The following is a 23,224-nucleotide window of genomic DNA, read 5'->3' on the forward strand; positions in this document are numbered from 1 at the left end:
CTCACATTTATCCCATGTAAGCTTCTTTCCTTTAACGAATAGGCTGCATTATTCCTCAGAGGTCTACTCATGGGTAGGTTACAATGTTAACAGTGACATACACTAATATGCTAGCAGGGAGCTGTCTGTGTTTCTGAGCATCCCTGGCTATCTTTCTAGCCTGCTGCCTGAGATGCAATGGCTAGTGTCTGCATTTCTGTGGAAGAAGTGTTTGGGGGCCACTGAAATCCTGCCATCAAAGTCCATGTCTTCATAAGGTAGTCCTCACCTAGAGGCATGGCTGTGAGAACAAGACCGTCATTTTCTTTATTTCTCTCCAGGATTAATTCTTGGGGTCAGGCCTTCTTCCTGGTGTGAACTTCCTTTATCTGTTGTGAACCTGACTTGACCATGCATTTCTTACTGCTTACTGTCTCTTCCTTACAGCAATTCTTCTGCTATCTACCTACAGATCCCATAAAAACATCTGCTCTTGCTCCACCTCTCAGGTTAACTTCAGGTGGAAGCCAATTAACTAAGAACCCACCAAGCTTAACACCAAATATAAAAATACCACCATCAGAGCAGTTCAGCTACAGCTCTTTCCCCATCTCTTCAGTTTTGATTTATTTTCTACCACTAAAACTTTTATTTATTTTATTATTATTATTATTATTAGTAGTAGTAGTAATAGTAGTAGTAGTATGTGTGTGTACCATGTATGTGAATGTGTGTTCTTGGGTTCAAATGTAGGTCACCATGCATGCATGCCAAGTTCCTTTTCCCACTGAGTATATGTGGTTTTATACATATATATCTGTGTGTGAATAGATTAATTCATTAATAAATTATAAGAAAAAAATACACACATGTATATATAGCTTTGATTTACTCCTCACTACTCTATCACTTGGAAAGCACATGTCCACTGCCTCTTAAAACTGCTAATTGTTTATAAATATATGTACATTGAACACATATATCAAGGCCTTAAGTAATTGTTTTGATTGTTTTAAACGTAAAGGAAGATTATCCAAAACCAAATGATCATCCCTGAAAACATATACATATATATGTGTGTGTGTATATATATATACATACATGTATATATATACTAGCATTATACAGACTGAGAAGTTTGTGATTAATGTGAATAAAAATTAAAGAAAAAGAGGTCACATAATTTTCAAAAAGCAAGAAGGTGTACATACATGGGAGGGTTTGAGGGAAGAAAGGGAAAATGATGCCATTATAATTTCAAAAAATAAAAAAATATTAAAAATAGTTTTTAAGTGTTCTTTAAGTAAGTATTCAAAATTATCTCGTGGAAGCTCAAAACATACAAAATGAAGTGTTTTTCCTTGAAGTGGAGGTAATAGGTGCTCGAGGCTCTGGAAGTGACTCGCAGAATTCCTGGCTAATATAAGGAAGAGAGCACTAGCCCTCTTGGAAGATGCCTGGTTTAGTGGCATGAAGCCTCGGTCCCAGAGCCCTTCGCGTCGTCAGGAGTGGATAAGCTCCTGAACAGCTGCGGAGCACTCAGAAGACAGAGCTGCATTTTCTGTAAATTAAATGGCAATGTTAGGATATGGAAAAAACAAAGAGGGATGGAGAAGGGAAAGGAAAGCAAGTTTCCAAGACCCATGTGTGGAAGATTTGGAGGATGAGATGCTTTAGTGGAAGAACATGAATGCAGGAAGACGCAGGCTGAACCTGGGGTGGTGTTTGTGCATGCTCCGCCTTAAATAAACATTTAAGGCTGAACCTGGGGTGGTGTTTAAGAGGTCAAATATTCTAGAAGTGTGGCATGGGTGGTGATCTATCTTAATGTCAGAGACCTGGCCAGCAGTCCCTTTCCAGAGAGGGAAGTACTTAGAGTACAGACTGTACTGCACAATTGGTGAAAAGAGATGCCAGGCTGGGGAAAGAAGTGTGAGTCCCAAAACGCATGGAAATATTGCTGCAGTGTGTAGAGTTTTTTACGTCCCTACTGGGAACAGTCGGCAAAGCTTTATCACTATCAGTGAAGCTAGGGTCTTATTGGAAGCACGGCCACACACGCACTGAAGTTCTGTGTACGAATGCAGCGGTAACTAGCCACTGTGACGTGCTCCTTATGACTTGACCTGCCTCCGTGGCCACGGCACGGTAAGCCCAGGCTGGCACCGGCACGGTAAGCCCAGGCTGGCACCGGCATGGTGAGCCCAGGCTGCCATGGTTTGTTGCTATTGTTTTTTTTTTCTGTCATGGAGCCATTTGTTGTGAGATAAAGGTTATCTATTCTGAGCGCCATGGGTGACATTATATTATTCCTAAGATGTACTTCATCTCACTGTTGGGATTTCTCAGAACTATCCCCATGTCCTCGGGTGAACAAAGGCCTTAGTTTTGTTTGCACTTTTCTGTGTATGTCTCCACGTACACATGAGTTTCACTGTGTGTGGCAGTCGGAAGACTTGTGTGTTCAGTTCTCTTCTGTCATTTGGATGCCAGAGTGTGTACTCAGACTGTCAAATCTGACAATCCTCCGCGAGCCATCTCACTGGCCCCCAAAGACCCTGCTTTTAATGATGGCATCCATGTACACACAGAGAGAAATGTAAGGGCTTTGTTATTATTAATGGAACTATACAATTGAGAAAAATAGGCATTACCTGGTGTTTTCATGGTCACCACTTGTAGTACAGTGCACAAATGCTTCAGTTTACAGAAAAGGCTAGACCTTTCCCAGCCCTCCTGGTGATTAATTAGGAAGCCTGTCTTACAGGGTTTTCTCTCAGGTGGAGTAACCTTGTAGCCCTTACCATTAAGAAGTAATAAATAAATGCTTGGTTAAGCATAAACAAGGTGATAGGCAGGGAAAGACTGATGAGCTTGTTTTTTATGCAATATTCTCACTCTGCCATTTTTACCTTGGAGGACAAAATAATATACAAAACTAAAAGTTGCAAAAGCAATTACAGTAAGCAATTTCTTATTAGCCACTTAGAAGGTGTTAATGGTCTACACTATGAATGAGCAGCTATGTGATTATATCATGATTAATTTTAAGGAACAAAAAGTTGTGTTTTCAGAAAGCATTTTCAATCTGTAATTAAAGACATATTCTTTCTAAAGACACCTAGCAGGGGAATAATAGGGTGCTTAAATTTATATGAAAATGAAGTAAATTAGATTGCAAAGTAGGTAAAAACAGAAGGCTGCCTGTTTAGCAGATATTTGAGGATCTATTTGCAGACATAGTGTAAATTATCCAACACAGAGCTCATCTCCTTATAGCTCTCCGTAACTGACCATCATTCTTATCTTTTTACCTTTGAAAAAACTGAGAAATAATATATCAAGCTTGGAAGTTTGACAATCTAGAGATGATACGTAATTTTTACATTTTTGGCTTATATAATAAAAAAGCAGTAAAACTTAGCCTTATCATAGTGATGTGACAGAGGTCTCAGAGAAAGGCACTTTAGGATGGGCAAGGCAAGGGACGACAACCCGACGTGAACATATGGATAAATGACTGAGTCTGGGGACAAAGGACTCAGCCTGAAAGGTTCACTATGGCAGTACAAAGCATTTTATAAAATGTAGGGCATAGTAAACGTATCAGATATTTCAATTTTGTAATTTCTTTCTTTTGTAATCAGACCAGTGTGGTTTATGCAAAATTAATCAAATTGTACTTCTCTGATAACAGCCAGTGTAGTCCAAGATTTCCTTTAAATCAAATAGTGGCATACACCAAAATATATCCAGAAGTAATGCTATAGATTCACATTTTGCCTTTTAAAATTAAGGCAGCGTTAAAACAGCTTCCAGTGGCGTTGTAGTATACCTTAAATAATCTTCAAAGAAAATTACTAGTTTCTTGGGCGAGAGAGCTGTGGATTATGTGTGAATAAGGAATAAGAGAACTACCTAAAAATATCACAGCTTGATTCCTTTTCTGTTGCAAAGTTGGCAAATGTGAACCAAAGACTACCAAGTTTACTGCAAGTGTTCCAAGGAAAAGGCCGTCTTTGATTTTTCTGTAACCCGCCCAGATATTAGTGTCAGGCTTCTGTGAGCATCCTACATATGCTGATTGAACATTTCTACCTTTCACTGTTTTCTCTTGAGGAAGAGATGAAAAGGAAGAGTAGAGAAAAAAACATCACATGGGTACTCTGTTTTTCTGGGCATTTGAAACTCTTCAATCTCAAAACCACTCGTAAACCCTAGTGTACAGAGGAAAGTCAACTACTAAATCCCACCATCCAGAAATAATTTCAATACTTGTGACCATCTTTCCACATAGAGACAAAGGAAATGGAAGTATATTTAAAAACAGGATAAGTTCATACATGCTAGATTGACGACAAGTCAAGGAAAAAATGATGCTAAAGAAAACTGTTAAATTTTGGAGAAATGTTTCTTTACTATGTGTTGTTAAAATTCATGGACACACACACATATGTGTTTATATATAAACACATATAAACATATACAGGATTATATATATCAATTGTTATATATACAGATACACACATATAATTATATATCATAAACACATATATCTATACATACATATACAAAATTATAAATATATCTCTTGCCAACCCTAAGATGGCTCCCTTAATTAGGATATATACTTCCCTGCTCCCATATCCACCTTTCCTTTATCCCAAGCATCCCATTCCTCCAAGCTCCCCCCATCCTCCCCTTCTCACTTTTCTCTCCTCATTTCGCCTTACCACCATCCCACCCCACCCCCAAGTTCCTGCCCGGCAATCTTGTCTACTTCCAATATCCAGGAGGATAACTATATGTTTTTCTTTGGGCTCACCTTCTTATAGATAGAGACAGAGACCCACATTGGAGCACCGGACTGAGCTCCCAAGGTCCAAACGAGGAGCAGAAGGAGGGAGAACATGAGCAAGGAAGTCAGGACCACGAGGGGTGCACCCACCCACTGACACAGTGGGGCTGATCTATTGGGAGCTCACCAAGGCCAGCTGACTGTGACTGAAAAAGCATGGGATAAAACCGGACTCTATGAACATGGCGGACAATGAGGGCTGATGAGAAGCCAAGGACAATGGCACTGGGTTTTGATCCTACTGCACGTACTGGCTTTGTGGGAGCCTAGTCTGTTTGGATGCTCACCTTCCTAGACCAGGATGGAGCGGGGAGGACTTTGGACTTTCCACAGGGCAGGGAACCCTGACTGCTCTTCAGACTGGAGAGGGAGGGGGGAAGGAGTGGGAGAAGGAGAAGAGGGGTGGGGAGGGGGAGGGAAATGGGAGGTGGGGAGGAGGCAGAAATTTTTTCAATAATAATAAAAAAGAATACAAAAATTATAAACATATACATATATATTTTTATAAAAAATCAAATTAGGCAAAACAAGTCCTAACAGGGGCATCTTTTTAAAACCAATTGTCAAATATTTGCTACCATATCAATGGTTCTTCTCACTTTGTCCCTGTACCTTTACCATTCAGTAGTTGATATACGTGTGTGTGCATATCAAACAAACATGTGGCTTTATTCTCACACTCTAAGGATTTAGAAAACTTAACTAGGATTTTTTTTTATCTCACATGTATTTACATATTATTTTATTTTGATTCTCCATTGCTAATGATATCGCTGATAATTCTTAAGCCTTAAATTGTTTGAGAATTCTGTCATTATATTTTGGATATATTTTTGCCCTTGAAATCCACATTCCAAAAAAATTGTTCTATGGCTTAGACGTTGCTTTGTAAAAGCTTAAGACACACCCTCATTCTCTCCCATTTTTCAGTTTTGCTACCTCAGATAGAATCTCAAATAGTTTCACCCTTTCAGGCTAGAAATTGTATTAGCATCTGTCTTGGTGTTAATTATTTTTATAGTTTTCCTAAGCTAGATAGCTCATATCTTTCTCCGGGGACTTTTTTTAATGTTTGATTTTTGTTCCATTCCACTTTCTTCAAAACACTAATTTTTTATCTTTCTGTCATACATATCACCTCTGTAACATTTATTCCTTAATGTTCTTTTGTTTAAATGTTTCTAAGTTTCTCTTCTATATAATGTGTCCATGTGTGTTCATGTGCACATGTGTGTAGTATATGTTGTTGTGTGTGCATGTCAGAGGTCAATGTTGAGTGTCTTGCTCTATATTTCTTCATATTGCTTTTCTGTGACTGGGTCTTTCACTAACCCAAAACTCACTAACTTGGAAAAACTAGTTAGCAAACAAGCCCCAGACATCTTCTTTTCTTTGCCTCCCCAGTACTGGGATTGTAGGCATCCATTATCATACCCAACTTTTTAGGTGTGTGTGGGCATCCAACTCAGGTTCTCATGCTGGTTCTGCAAATACCTTATTAACTGAGCCAGCCCCCAAGTCCGAGTCCTTATTCTCTGAGTCTGTATTTCTTAATCATACCTTCCATGACTTTGTTTTTAGGAGTGTATATTCTAAATTTTATGCTATCAATAGACCTATCATATCTGTAATGATTTCTCATTTCTTTTTAACTTCTTCCCTGATTTTCTCCAGTTCAGTTTTTATTGTACAACATTCCTGTGTCTCCTTAACATTTATTTTATGTTTATTTAGAGTTTGTGTCTGCACAACATGCATATAGTCAGAGGATAATGTGTAGGAATTTCACCACATGGGTCTCAGGGATTAGGGACTGAACTAAGATGGTAGGCACCTTTCCTCACTGGGCCATCTCACTTGCTCTAGGTCTCTTTTTGAACTAATTTTTAAAATCATTTCTGCAGTCTTGCTCTCTATACTTTGCAGTCCTGGAGAACTATTCCTTCAACACTTCTTTCAACCTGTTCCTTTTAATTGCTAATTTTCTACCTGACTTTGATTATACTCCTTTTATCTTTCAGCTTTTGTGGGTAGGTCAGAGTTGATTCATTTCTCCTGATGGAATAGGAAGCATCCATTCTAAAGGACAGGTTAGTTCTGCTGGTTTGTGCTTTGTGGCTCTGTCAAAGTATCCTTCTTGGAATCTTCCTTGAAGAATTATTCTGATTTTTGTATCGTAACAGCATGAGGTGAACTTTGTGAACCTTTAGTCCAAATATTTCTCATACTTCAAAACCACATGACTTCTTTTTATCTCTTCTTCTGTTCTATTACATTACTTTTGTTGTCCTGCATTAAGTCTTCTCACTCTACACCAACTGGTTTTCTACTAATCTGTCCTTTCGTGACACAAATTTATGAAAATTGCTTTGGGGGTTATATACCTCTGCAATGGAAAACAATTGCAGAGGATCCAACTAGGTCTACAGAAAGCAGTTCACTGTTGTCCGTGAGGGTGCTTATAGAAGGGGGCACACACTTCCAAGTCTTTTATTTTGAAATGGTGTCATGTTGATACATCAGGAATTATTGTTATTATTTCACTCTCCAATTTGGAAATTGAGTCAGCAATGTTCTTTTCCTCTAATTAAGTTTTAGTCATACCTAAAAGTTCTCTGGGTGCCATGGCCAGAAATCTAATTTAAATAAAAATGACGTAACATACTCTATTCTAATTATCAACTGATTCAGAACAAAACCCATTGAGATGCCTACTAAATGGAGACAGACATTTGTGAAATATATTCTCCCTGAGATGTGTGCTCCTCAGAAACCTCTGTTCACATCAGTCTACAAGCTGAAGTGTGAGAAGAGGGTATTTCCAGATTGCCTTAAACTAAAAGGATACTTTCCCCACACAGTCCTGGGCTCTGGTCCTACTGTGCTTGGATAGTCTTTGACACTCAGTTGTCGTGCTCCTCAAGGGTGATGAACAGATTTGACTGGAGTTAGCTTGATTATTGTGTCTTCCTCGTGTGCTCTGTAAACACTTTCACACATTTCTGCGTTGTCAAAGCCCACAACATTAACACAAACGAAACAGCATGACATGAACTGAGAGAAATTCTTTAACAGAAAGCCTGACAGCACTTGCCTATCACCTTCTAGCTTTCTTATGCTTCTTAGAAGAGCCAAGCAACACATTCCTTTGCTCACAATCAGGCCAGTTTTGTTTCTCAGGCCATGATTCCAATGCTTTATGCTACATTATGATATATCTTATTCATCATATCAGGTATAATTATGCCACTGAAACACCACACTAATCTCTCAGATATGTAAAGGCATATAGTTTTTGCTTCTCTGTTATCATTAATAAGTAAAATATTTACAAAATAAATAGGAAATAGTCATTGGTAGTAGTTTATATTGTATTTTTTCAACCCAATTAATTTATTTTATAAATGCATATCAGCCAAGGACTTAAAATATTAATATTCTTTCAGAGAACATATCTGTAAAGCTAACAAGAAGTATAAGGCAAAACAAAATTTCAAAGACAAACTATAGATAAGTAAAACAAACAAGTAAAATATAAGCCCCCCCCACATGCATACACAATTATACACACACAAATACACACACATACACACACCAAACATAACCACACACTTACACTAAACACACATACACACGAAAGCACACTCACAAATATACCAAAACACACTACAAACATGCATACACATATAGACACATGCACAAACAATTATACACACATATACACACAAATACACATACACACACCACACACATGTACAAATAATCCTACACACATACACACAAATACATATACATTTACACACACAAACACACATGTACACACAATCATACACATACACTTCTACACACAAATACATATACCATATACATACACACACCACACACACAGACATACCGCACACACATACACACACCACACACTCTCACACAGAGACAACACACACATACACACACATTGCTCACAGTAAAATCTAATTCAAGATTTTAATGAGAACTGAGCACACAGTAAAGAATACTTTCATGAGTGACTTGAATTATAAAGCTTAGATTTTAATGAACTAAAATCTATTATTCAACAGTTCAATTCTATAAACATTTACTGTGCATAGTACAAGGCAATGAGGTGGGTATAATGAGGTATTAAAGAACATGTAAAACATGAGCCTGAAGGCGTGAATATCTGGCATCCGAGAGATAAAGCATATATAAAGGTAACTGCCAAGAAAGGCAGTGTGGTAATACTGGGGAAGATACAAACCAAGGCCCAGACACAGAGAGTTCCACAAAGGGTTTACATAGGAGTGAGCATTGGTGTTGACTCTCAGAGGCTGGGAAAGCAGGGGTGTGGCTTAAGGGTTAGGGAAGCATTCTATAGGAAGGGGCCAGCATGATTAAAAGCACAGAACTTTTGTGAAAGTTAGGGACATAATGTGGGAGGTGAAGTATGCTGTGCATATGTTTTACTACCATTGGTTAAAGAAGCTGTTTTCAACCAATGGATTAACAGAGTAAAGCCAGGCTAAAAGAGATATATAGAGAGAGTAGGTGGAGTCAGGGAGAAGCCATGGAGCCCCACAGGAGACAGACAGTGGACGTTAAATGGAACTTTACCCAGTAGGCTACAGTCATGTGGCAATACATAGATTAATAATGGAGATGGGTTAGGTTAGGATATAAGAGCTAGTTAGAAATACGCTTAAGCTATTGGCCAAACAGTACTGCAAATAATATAGTGTCTGTGTGATTATTTCAGTTCTGGACAGCCGGGAACAAACAAGCAGCATCCTCCAACAGGTACGATTTACCTGAGATAAGTTCGGTTAGACATGTGGTGTGGGAGGTCCTTCTGTATATGTGTTGCTTTTATTGGTTAATGAATAAAGCTGTTTTTGGCCAAGGGCTTAACAGAGTAAAGCCAGGCAGGAAATCCAAACAGAGATGTAAAGAGAGAGAGAAAGAGAGAGTAGGTAGGGTCAGGGAGAAGCCACGTAGCCGAAAATAGATGGTTTTGTTGGAGCCTGCTGGTAGGCCACAACCTCATGGTGATGCACAGATTAATGGAGATGGGTTAGTTTAGGATATAAGAGTTAACTAGAAATATGCTTAAGCTATTAGCCAAAAGTATTGCAAATAATATAGTTTCAATGTGATTATTTTGGGTCTGAGCAGCTGGGAACGAATGAGCAGCCTCCAACAACAGACATGGTGGAAAGAAACACATATTTGAAGTTAAAAATGGACTACAGCTTGTTGCTTAAAGTAAGAAAATAATAATCATAAAAAATTAGTCTTTAAATACCATGGTCTTCTAGTTCTCAGGCCTGGCTCAGAGACTTGTTTACAGTAGGTCTGAAGTGGGAGCGTGCATACATGTTTTCAATGGGTATTCTAGATCCTTCTGCTGTGTGCTTCACAGGTTACCCTCCAAGACATATGCAAATGGGGTTCTTAGGAAAGAAAGAATTTTCTAGGACTTACACTTTATTTTTCAGATAATAAAATGTTTGCATCCTTTTGCTTGGGAAAATTTTGGTTAGCTGTATTTGGAGACTGCTGGTTTGTTCCTGGCTGCCCAGACCCAAAATAATCACACAGAAGCTATATTATTTGCAATACTGCCTGGCCAATAACATAAGTATATTTCTAGCTAGCTCTTAAATCTTAAATTAACACATTTCTATTATTTTATATTTTGCCGCGAGGATCATGGTCTACTGGTAAGGTTCTGGCACGTCTGTCTCCTGTGGTGGTTACATGGCATCTCACTGACTCCACCCACTCTCGCCTCCTCTTATCTGCTTGGACTTCCTTGCCCTATTCTGAGCTGCAATAGGCCTGTCACGGCCACCCTCGACCCGCAAGGATGATGCGACACCCGGAGCTCTTCTCACTGCAGTTTATTCCAGGACTTTATTCACTTTCTCTCTCTCTTCCTCTCTCTTCCCCTCTGTCTCCTCTCTCTCCGGGCAAACCTCTCCCAGCCCTTAAGTAGGCATGGGCTGCCAATCCGGATTGCCAGGTGGGAACTGCCCATAGGCCCACGCATATGCAAGCAGCTGATGATCATTGCGTGATCAGGCATAAGTCAGACTTTAGCCATAGGAGTTGATTATATATCTCCATCAGGTGTGATTCCATGCAGCTCGCTACATAGGCCCAAAGCAGATTCTTTATTAACCAATGGCATTCACAGCATACAGAGTGGAATTCCACATCAGTTAGCTTTAGAAACTCTGGCTGTGTGATTTATTTATGGTATTTGATATTTTTTATAATATGAAAACATATAATAAACCCTAAATGTTATTCTGGTAAAAAATTTAACCTCAGAAACACACACGGGCACACAAACATACTCATGTAAACAGGTTCAGAATACCAAATTCAAGTCATCTCTGTTCTACTAAAAACAGTGCTAAGGAAATAGGCCATACAAGCCCAGGATTCTGTGATTGGAAGTGTTGGTATTCAGAGGCAGCTGAGACACCAAATGTTCTGCTCATTGGTAGGCCTGGGTAGAAGGGGAATTTAAATAAGAGATGAACTATGTTATGGGGTACTAGGGAGTTGTTGGATGTAATCTGACCTATCAGTGTGGCCTTGAAAAGGGCATGTTCATGCTTATATACATCATGCTGCTTGTATTAATTAAACTGTATAAAATATTAGGAACATTTTCCCGAAGGGTGCTGCCTCTCTTTACCCTTTTACACTTCATTTTTCTTCTAAGCTTTTTTTAATGGTTCCTAGAATCCTGCAGCAGGAATCACATTTTTGATTTTTTTGACAGCATTGTCACATTTTCATCCGTTTGGTGTTTCTTAATTTCAGAGTCTGCATTCTGACAGCTCAGCCCTGTTGATTAATGCCTTCCAGGAACCCCTATATGGCCTGCCTGTTAGTGATCTAATTTTGTGCTGGAATGCCTGGGCTGGCATGTTGAACCGATTCACCACCCAGGTGGCTACATTTGGACTAAATGAGCTGTGAAGGGTTTCATCTTTGCCCATCACGGTCTTCTTTAGCAGAGCCACACAGTATGCAGCTCCTGCTTCGACATGATTTGTCACAACCCATCAATAGAAAATAAATTATTGCCATTCTCACTTGTCAATGGGCTTGTCTTCACTTCAGCTGGCCTAATGATTGGAAGCTCAAAGGGAACATTTCCCATCTTTGTGGAGCATGATTATGACCAAACGGACTGTTCCCCTATGCGTCTTGGCCACTAAAAACACATAGGGAAAGCAAATTAATTGGCTGTTTTGCACCAGTGATTAGAACATTACACTTGAAGTCTGCAGAAACCGATATTAGGCAAGCAAGATTAGGTCGGTTCTGACTTTTATTTGCTTAGTGCAACATGATTAGCAAGTGCTTCACTCAAGGCTCCTGCACTTGCCGCTGCAGAAGCAAATCTTCACAACATAATGATGCCACACAGTGCTAAGCTGATGAGCATGTTCTAAGCGAAAAAAAAATCAAAAATTTCTTTGGGAAGGAAGAAAATGAGGATATATAACAGAGAACTCATCAAATGCTTTAGAGTCATTCTTATATTTGGCACTTTTGAAAATTATATGCCTAGGAAACTCATTCTGCAAGCTATATTTTCAGAATGTAGAGTCAGTAATTGTGCCCATTCATGAGACAAAGAATAAAAGGACCCAAGAAGCAACAAGAAGTAGAAGGTGACACCTTTCAATGAACTAACTAAAAATAGGATTATTTTAGACTAAAAAAAATTTCCTTTTTAAAAACAAAACACATGCACAGAGAGAGAGGGGGGTGGGAGGGAGAGAGAGAGAAGGAGAGGGAGGGAGGGAGGGGTAGAGAGAGATGAAAGCAAAGATACAATGGCAGGACTTCGAATCAGATCCCACAATTAAATTCAGAGATGCATAGATCAAAGAGGAAACAGTATTAAAAAATTAAGCCTAGGTACAGATTTGAATTTCCTTGTTCACAGCTTTGCCTGGAGTTTAAAGACAGGTTTTATCTAACAGAATAATAAATACAGAAGGAATGTGCAAGCAAAACAATGCCTGACACTGTGAGGATTTTAAACATGGCCATGTTTTAGATTTTGACTGTGTCTCCCAAACTGAGGCATTTTTATCACTGTATTTTCTTGTCTACTCTCACCCAGGAATAGAACAGGAGGATGTAATATTGACAATAAACTATACAATTTGAGTTTCTGGCTTCCATCCTCTGTGGTCCTCTTCGTGGATTATTTCTCATTGCCTATTCTTTCGCCCACGTATGTCTGATAGTGCAACTGCATATCGAAGTGCTTTACAGTTTAGAACGACTGCACGCACAGTCACGTGCTTGTTTGTCTTAACTGTGACTTTGCTCTTGCTCTGGATAGTGGCATCTGTGGCCTAAGATCAAGAGAAACCTTTGCTTTGTACCACGGCAAAGCGTATGGAATCTTCGCTCCATATAGCTGAGCTATTTTGGCTTACCAGATTCTTCATATATTTATTACTCTTTAATGTTTTTCTGTTTGTCCTAACTTTTTGTTGTTTAGAAGAATAAGGCTCTTGGCTTCTGAGTTAAACCTTGCTCATGGCTGATTCACTGCTGCATGGCTAGTGGTCTGTGCTGAAGGAAGCCCCGTCTGCTTAAGGCTTGATTTCTCTCATTCTTTACTGTCACAGCACAGTGGGCATTTTGTTTTCCCTCCTATCACACATTTTCCCTTGAAGGATCAAAGCAAAATCCAGCTTTTTTATTTTGTGTGTTGAGTCCTACCTACTCACTCTTCCTATCTTTCCATTTTGTCTCCTTTTGTTCTTGGTTTGCAAACATGTGCAGCACTGGTGTTATCTGCTCACATCTGACACCCATGCAACACTGGTCAGTATCTTCTACTACTGGGTCACATTTGCTTCTTATAAGTACATCCTTAACTAGGTTCTGAGATGTGACTAGATACCTTGTGCCCACACAGACAAGAACTGGTGCCTTTTGAAATTATGTGTTCATATCAGAATAAACTCTAGGAAGTCACACGAGAGATTTCATGTTACATATATAAATCTATAACATTGTTATGTATTAACAGTTTTATTAGTCAGTTGCTATATTAACCTATGCTCTTTCTTAAATGATTGTTGTTTATACTAAAACATTTATGTGTGACTTGAATGTATTCATGACGCTTCAAAATTATTCCATATTAATGACTTATACATTATATCTAAACAAATAAAACTTTTAAATGTGAAGTAATCGTGCATTTCTGAAACTTCTCACAGTCAGATAAAAATTAATTCTTCAGAGTCAAATTGAAAATTCTTGTTTTACTTATATGTCATTGACAGTCAGAATTATAAGTGTTCCGTGTGCAGACTGAGAGCAATGTCTTACAAACGGCTGAATCCGAGCTTTACAGTGTGCATTGCTTATCGGCACTGTGAGCAACAGGGGCTTCACACTCACATCTCTGATTCCGTGGGCCAAGGGGGATGCTGTACACAGTGCTTGGGTAGCAGCTAAAGAGCCTCACTTAGAAGGAGGCACCTGCTGCTGCAGAAGTGCAGAGTCAGAACTTAGAAGTTGGTCAGGTGACTCTGGAGAGCAAGAAATACAGGAGTGAAGGCGAAGGAAATGCACCTGTCTCACTTGCGGTGAGAAAGCACATTGTTCCCCCCGCAGACCAGCCCCACCTTTTCCTGAAGGGAACTTTTATTTCTATTATCCTATTAGAGAAACAGATTTGCTTTCTACCCAGAGGAAGTCACTACTTTTATCTTACAAGGCTGTTTGCGAGGCAATTATCCTTGAAAGGGTAATTTTGAGATAGATGTTATCACATGATACATATAAGAACCATGAAAAACTATCACCTTAATAAAGTTTTAAATATTAGTACCAATTATTTTGAGTATTCCTATGGCCTAGATTATTGTTATTAATTCTATAAATGGTACTGTAAGAAACATATTCATATTCCTTTTTCCTAGATAAGAAAAATGAACCCTAACAAAAGAGACAGAACCTTCTTGAGAGTTTCATTGGCACTCTTTGCAAAAGGCCCCTTCTCTGGTGTTTCTGTCTTCAACTGGTAGGTGACCAAATGAGAAATATGTGAGGGCCTTGCTTGAATTTAGATAAAGAAAAGGCATTGATGCACTTTGAACTATACACATGAAATGTAAGGCATGTATCCCTTGAGGAATAGAAATCTAACAAAGTATTTAAGTGAATATTAAATTGTATCTTTAATTTCTATTTATCAATGTAATACAACAGCTAAACAACTTAATCATTTTTTCATATTTATATGTTTTTTATTTTGTGTCTACAGGAAAGTGGCATATATGCTTCTTGCATGGATGGATGTCAGAAGACAGCTTGTGGGAGTCAGTTTTATCCTTCTCCGTTGTATGTTTCAGGGACTGAATTCAGATCATCAGTCCTGATGGCAAGTGTCTTTATCTACTGAATCATCTTGCCGATCGAGTCTAACCATTTCAAAGACCAATATAAAAGGAGTGAGGGTTTTATAGTTCAAATTGACAAAAGCCATCTGGTGAAAGCATGATGGGATGCCAAATAAAGAAATGGAAAAGAATGATCAAAAGTGCCAATCAATGAGAGAAAAGGATAAAGTGGAAGAAAATCCAATGTCACTGAAGAACAGAAACTAATGAAAGTAGCAAGAAAATATGTCAAGTGTGACTTAAGCAAAAATATTTGCCAGATACATTCTAAATAAACCCAGGAGAGTTCGAGGCATGTATCGTATCAGTGCCAAAATAAGGCTGCCATGGGGATGGAAGGAAAGACTGATAGCAGGACAGGACAGAGGCTTGCCTTTAGACTTGTTGTGAGAATTGTAGACAATAAAAATATTAAAAAATATATTTTTAATAAACAAGCTGAAACACTGACAAAGAATATAGAGAAATGCTTTCTGTTTAAGACTAAGCACCAGATGAAAATGGAAAGCAAGACTTAGGAGCTTTGTTGCTGAGCATGTTTTCTTATGTCTGCTCTACTGCATTTGGCCTGGCTCAGAGGGAACTTTCCAGTTACAGTCCAACTGCCTTTACTGAGATTTGGTCAAAAAAAATTTGACAGCCTCCTCCTGGGCTGCCCTGTAGTCTTCTCTGCTGGCTGTTGTTTCCCTGACACATTCTCCATCCACTTCAACCCTCCTTCTCTGCAGTTGAAATCCTTCTCTGGCAGTCTTTCACCACTCCCCTTCATGCAATGCTCTAAGCATCCCCAAGGATGCTTACACTCCTGCCCTGCATAGTGAGTCCTCCATTTGCAGTTCCAATAGGAGACATTTTTACCAAGATGAACTCCTGTCTCCTGGCAATGTCCCATCTATCTCACTGCCTCATTTCCTTTCTTCCAGGTCTTCTACTGTGAGTAGAAGAGAGTAGGAAAGAACATAGTAAAAGCAACGCATAGGAAGACCACAATAGGAGTACATATGAATAATCTAGGCCTGTCTCAAATGAACACAGTCTGAGCTGTGAGGGTCACAAAGTGAACTGGAAGGAGACCTGTCAAAGGTATGCTGAGAAAATGGTTGGCAGAGCCTCCTCCATTCACCTGAATCAGAAGGCATATGCAGTTGCTGTTATTTAGATTCGTGTACTTGGATTTTAACTTTGGTCTGGAGAAATTAGCTGATTAACATGTGGTAACTGTATATAAGGTCGTTGTTGCCTACTTGCCCATCCCCCCACTCCCTGCCTGGAGTCCCCAGGTTCCTCTTCAATCTAGAGATTTGCTCTTTACTGAGAAGATTGATCAACACTATGGAGTCTGTATTTGGGGAGAGCCATTTTTCTCCACCTTCTCACTTTCCTACACAGAAAAGACTCTTGAGAAGAATCCTTAAGATCCTCTCAATGTGGTACTCTTAGGCTACACAGGCCATGGGAATAGCTGGCTCATTTTTTTTTTACACATTGCTAATTCTCTGATATTGACCTTTATTTGGTGAAAGTTTAGGAGGACTGAAAATTAGAGACAGATTAAATTAAAATCCATATTTTAATTCTCTAGTTGCCAAACTTCCATGAATCTATGTTAATTAAATAACTCAAGTCGGCTCTCATTTACACATTTACTCCTTAATTATTGTGATTATCTTCACTTTAAAATTCTGCATTAACTAGAAATGAGCCCCACAAAACAAAAACAATATTATAACATATACACGTTGACACAAGACAAAAATATGAACATTTCAAAGGAGTTTCTTCCTCTTTTACTCTGTATACACAAAAGAGGGGAGTATGTGGCGATTATTTAAACATTCCAGAGCTGAAGTATCTCAATTTCCGATGAAAAGATTCCAAACTTATTCACACATTTTAATTCTCTATTTTATTTGGTGAGTGCAGATGCAGTTTCATATAACTGTACACTGTTTTTATTTTCTTAAAAATTGGTGTACATAACACAAGGAAGGAACATTGTCAGAATAAAAGGCTTCACTATTAAAAAATATGCTTTCTCAATGGTGTCACTGAAATAAGCACATGTATCTCATCAGACCACCATGGATGAAAGTTGGATTTCAACAACAAGAAGCCTACAAACTCCTGGAATCTGAACAGCTTTCTATTGAACAACAACTGGGTCAAGGCAGAAATAAAAACAGAAATTAACGACTTCCTAGAATTCAATGCAAATGAAAATGCAACATACCAAACTTACGGACACAATAACAGCAGCGCAAAGACAAAGGTCCATAGTACTAAGTACGTTCAAGAGGACTTTGGAAAGATCTTATACTAGCTACTTAACAGCACACCTGAAAGCTCTAGAACAAAAAAAAAAGCAAGCACACTGAAGAGAAGTAGACAGCAGGAAATACACAAACTGCGGCTGAAATCAATAAAATAGACACAAAGAGGACGATACAAACAATCAAGGAAACAAAGAGTTGGTTCTTGGAGAAAATCAACAAACCCTTATCCAAACTAAAATGCAGAGAGAAAATACCAAAATTAACTAAAATAGAAACAAAAAGAGCGCATAACATCATACATAGAGGAAATCCAAAGAATCATTAGGTAACATTCAAAAACATTAACTTCAAAACCTAAAAGAAATGAACAATTTTCTTGATAGATACCATTTACCAAAGTTAAATCAATTTAACTATTTGTATAGCTTTTAAGGAAATAGAAGCATACTTTAAAAGTCTACCAACCATGCCATGTGTGGTGGCATATGCCTTTAATTCTAGCACTAAGAAGGCAGAGGCAAGTGGATCTCTGTGAGTTCAAGGTCAGTCTGGTTTACAAAGTGAGTTCCAGGACAGCCATAGATGTTATACAGAGACACTCTGTCTTGAAAAATAAAAACAAAACAAAAAGTCTCCTAACCAAAAGCCCAAGGTTAAGCAGTTTCAGCACAGCGTTCCACCAGCCTTTCAAACAATAGTCAATCCTGATGCTCCTCAAGTTATTTCACAAAATAGAAACAGAAAAAACACTGCTGAATTCATTTCATGAAGTCACAGCTAATACCCAAACCACACAAAAAACATCAACAAAGAAAGAGAACTACAGACCAGTTTTCCTGATGAATACTGATGCAAAAATCCTCAATAAAATACTGCAAACAAAATCCAAGAACATATCCAAAAGATCATCCACTATGATCAAGTGGACTTCATCCCAGATATGCAGAGATGGTTCAATATAAGAAAATCACATAAGAAAACGTAAAGAAAAAAAACACATGATCATCTCATTAGATACTGAAAAGGCCTTGACAAAATCCAACACCTCTTCCTGATAAATGTCTTGGAGATATCAGGGATACAAGGGACATACCTAAACATAATACAGGGAATATACAGCCAACATCAAATTAAGTGGAGAGAAACTCAAAGTAATTTCACTAAAATCAGGAAGGAAACAAGGTTGTCCACTTTCTCCATTCAATGTATCTATTATCCATTGAATATATCTATTCAATATAGTACTCAAGGTCTTACCTAGAGCAACAAGACAACTAAAGGAGCTCAAGGTGATATAATTGGAAAGGAGGAAGCCAAAGTATCTTTATTTACAGATGATATGATAGTATACATAAATGATCCCCAAAATTCTAACAGGGAACTGCTACAGCTAACAAATACCTTCAGTGAAGTGACTGGATAGAAGACTAACTAAAAAAAGAATCAATAACCCTCTTATGGACTGAGAAATAAATCAGGGAAGCAAAATTCTTCACAATAACCACAAATAATACAAAATGTCTTGGGGGTAACTTTAACCTAGCAAGTGGAAGATCTGTATGACAAGGACTTCAAGTATTTGAAGAAAGGAATTGGAGAAGATACCAGAAGATAGAAAGATTACCATGATCATAAATTGTTAGGATTAACATAGTAAAAATGGCCATTTTACCAAAAGTAATCTATTGAATTGAAGACCTGGATTTAAATCCATATACTTATGGATAGTGGCCTTTGATAAAGAAGCCAGGATTATGCAATGAAAAAAAGAAGCATCTTCAACAAATAGCATGTAGAAGAATGCAAATAGACCCATTTGTATCACTCTACACATAAGTCAAGCCCAAGTCGCTAAAAGACCTCAACATAAAAACAGGCACATGAATCCTGATTGAAGAGTAAGTGGGAAATAGCCTTAAATGTATTGGCATAGGATATCTTCCTGAAAGAATAATAACTTCATATAAAAAAATTAAAAAACCCAGGATAGCTCAAAACAATTGTGTACAATAAAAGAACTTCCATAGGCATCATCATCCCTGATATCAAACTCTATTATAGAGCTACATATATGAAAACAGCTTGGTATTGGCATAAAAACAGACAGCTGGACCAATAGAATAGAATTTAAGACTAAGATATTAATCCACACCCCTAGAAAAACCTGATTTTTGTTAAAGAAGCTAAAATTACACAATGGAAAAAGAAAGCATCTTCAACAAATGGTGCTGTCATAGTTGGATGTCAACATGTAGAAGAATGAAAATAGATCCACATCTATCGCCATGCACAAAACTCAAGTCTAAATGGATTAAAGACTGCAATATAAATCTGACCACACTGAACCTGATAGAGGAGAAAGTGGGAAGTAGCCTCCAATATATGGGCAGAGGAGACCACTTCCTAAATATAAACCCAGCAGCACAGACACTGAGAGCAACAATAAATAAATCGGACCTCCTGAAACCGAGAAGCTTCTATAAAGCAAAGGACACAGTAAATAAGACAAAAAAGACAGCTTACTGAATGGGAAAAGATCGTCACCAACCCCACATCAGACAGAGGACTGATCTCTAAAATATAGAAAGAACTCAAAAAATTAGACATCAAAATTCCAAATAATTCAGTTAAAAAATTGAGTACAGAACTGGTGTGAGAGAATTGTTTATATTCTGTCAATTATGTTTTAAATAAATGCTGATTGGCCAGTAGCCAGGCAGGAAGTATAGGCAGGACAACCAGACAGGAAGTATAGGCCTGGCAATGAGAACAGGAGTATTCTGGGAAGGAGGAAGCCCATCTCTTGGCAGTCCTGCCCAGACCACGGAAGAAGCAAGATGTGACCTGCTCCACTGAAAAAGGTACCTAGACATGTGGCTAACATATACTAGAATGGGTTAATATAAGTTATAAGAGTTAATAAGAAACCTGAGCTAATGAGTCAATCAACTTATAACTTATGTAGACCTGTGTGTGATTGTCTTTGGGATTTACCAGCTGTGGGAACTGGGCAGGACAGAAACCCCATAAGTCAAGCCTGGCTTTCATGTTACACAGAACTAAACAGAATTTTCAACAGAAGAATCTCAAATGGCCAAAAGACACTTAAGGAAATGTTCAACATTCTTAGCCATCAGGGAAATGCAAATAAAAACGACTCTGAGATACTATCTTACACCAGTCAGAATGGCTAAGATCAAAACCATCAATGATAGCTTTTGCTGAAGAGGATGTGGAGTAGGGGGAACACTCATCCATTGCTGGTGGGAATGCAAGCTTGTACAACCACTCTGGAAATCAGTATGGCAGTTTCTCAGAAAATTAGGAATTAACCTATCTCTGGACCCAGCAATACCATTCTTGGGCATATACCCGAAGGATGCTCAATCATATTACAAGCACATTTGTTCAGCTATGTTCATAGCAGCATTATTTATAATAGCCAGAACCTGGAAACAACCCAGATGCCCCTCAACCAAAGAATGGATTAAAAACATTGTGGTACATTTACACAATGGAGTACTACTCAGCTGTACAAAACAATGACATCTTGAAATTTGCATGCAAATGAATAGAACCAGAAAAAAACTATGCTGAGTGAGATAACTCAGACCCAAAAAGATGAACATGGTATGTACTCACTCATAAGTGGATACTAGTTATAAAGCAAAGGATAATGAGCCTATAGTCCATGATCCTAGCGAAGCTAAGTAACAAGGTGAACCCTAAGAAAAACATACATAGATCCACCTGGAAAGGGGAAATAGAAAAGGTTGCCTGACAAAATTGGGAGTATAGGTGTGAGGGGAGAAGGGAGGATGGAAGGGAAGAGGACGTGAGAAGGGGAGGCAGAGGAGAGCTTGAGGGAACAGGATAGTTGAGATGGAGGAAGAACAGAGATGAGAGCAAGGAAAAATAATTTTTGATTAAGGGAGCCGTTATAGGGCTGGTAAAAAACCTGCTGTGCCCTCAGCATTTTATCATAGTTAGAGGAAGTGCCAAAAGACCCTACCACTTCCTAGGAGCTCATTACTGCGAATGGTTGCTGTAGGGCTTCTGAGGGACATTTGTATACTATGTGAAGATATATTGGTGTATTTAGTTTAATAAAGAGTTGAATGGCCCACAGCTAGACAGGAAGTATAGGTGGAATTTCCAGGGAGAGAAAGGAAGAGGGCAAGAATCTAGGTGCATGGAGACATGGAGAAGAAACAGAAGGTGCAAGATAGAAGAGAGGTAATGCCATATGATAGATATAGATTAGAATATATGGGTTAATTTAAGTTTTACAAGCTAGTTGGACAAGTCTAAAGTATGGTTGAGCTTTCCTAATTAATAATAAGTCTGTATGTCATTATTTATAAGCTGGTGGTCCAAAAGAAAGTCCTATCACAAGGATTCAGTATTGTTTCATCAGTAGCATAACCCCTGGATGACTGACTAGTCAGGAAGAAGTTCAGAGAGATAGGAAAGAGGATAATATAGGTAATGAAAAGTAAAAATAATCACAATAAATTATATATGTGTACAAAATTCAAAATATTACAGTGCTATCAACTTTTATAAAATATGTTTTTCATTGTAAAAACTTAGCCTCTTTGTTTCCATTTGTATAGAATTCTAAAAAATGGAAAATAAACTATAATTGCAGAAGATCAGTGATTTCCTGGGATCAGCTGTGAAGGAGAATAATGGGAATCTATGAATACAGAATTTACCATGTTATATTCTGTGAAAATAAACTTAATCATATTTACAGGAAAGGAAGGGAGGAAGGAAGAAGGAAGGAAGGAAGGAAGGAAGGAAGGAAGGAAGGAAGGAAGGAAGGAAGGAGGCCAAAGTACCAGAGAAGCACATTTAGGTTTGGGCTAGCATCCACAAGAAAAATAAAGGCACAGGTAGGAAGATCTACAGAGCCTCGAGTCATGACTGCCATGCAAAGTATTCTTTTACCTCTTCATATGCTGAAGAATACCATAGAATAATGAGTATGTTCAAAGTAGCAAAACTAGAAGAACACTGACTAGATGCTGTGTTTGGTTATAAAAGTGTTGTTTTATAACAATAAAACAAACACAGATTTCCTTGAAATGAGATTATTTTAGTAATCCCAAAGTTGTAGGATTTGTGAGAGAACCCATGGAACTATCAGTATCACAATAAAAAATAATATTGAAATAAAATGAAAGTCATTAAAAATGACCAGAATAAATGTTTCTGAAAGTTTTATCATGTTTTATTTTATTTTTTATTTTTTTTTATTGAGAAAAGGTAAAAAAAAGTTTCCGTCTCCTCCCAGCCTCCCATTTCCCTCCCCCTCCTCCCACCCTTCTTCTCCTCTCCCCCTCCCTCTCCAGTCCAAAGAGCAGTCAGGGTTCCCTGCCTTGTGGAAGGTCCAAGGTCCTCACCCCTCTGTCCATGTCTAGGTAGGTGAACGTCCAAACTGGCTAGGCTCCCACCAAGCCGGAACATGAAGTAGGATCAAAACCCCTTGCCATTGTCCTTGGCTTCTCTTCAGCCCTCATTGTTCGCCATGATCAGAGAGTCCGGTTTTATCCCATGCTTTTTCAGTCACAGTCCAGCTGGCCTTGGTGAGCTTCCAATAGATCAGCCCCACTGTCTCAGTGGGTGGGTGCACCCCTCGTGGTCCTGACATCCTT

The 23,224-nt window shown here is 38.4% G+C and overlaps 1 protein-coding gene across 2 annotated transcripts in view; it reads right to left on the bottom strand.

Moving 5' to 3' along the window:
• Positions 1 to 23,224, bottom strand: part of Kiaa0825 (KIAA0825 ortholog) — a 414,990-nt gene that overhangs the window by 44,813 nt on the left and 346,953 nt on the right. The gene's annotated exons all lie outside the window — the stretch shown is intronic.

Source organism: Alexandromys fortis, unplaced genomic scaffold (assembly GCF_014885135.2).
Source record: "Alexandromys fortis isolate MF-2015 unplaced genomic scaffold, M_Fortis_MF-2015_v1.1 scaffold_163, whole genome shotgun sequence".
NCBI classification, from domain to species: Eukaryota; Metazoa; Chordata; class Mammalia; order Rodentia; family Cricetidae; genus Alexandromys; species Alexandromys fortis.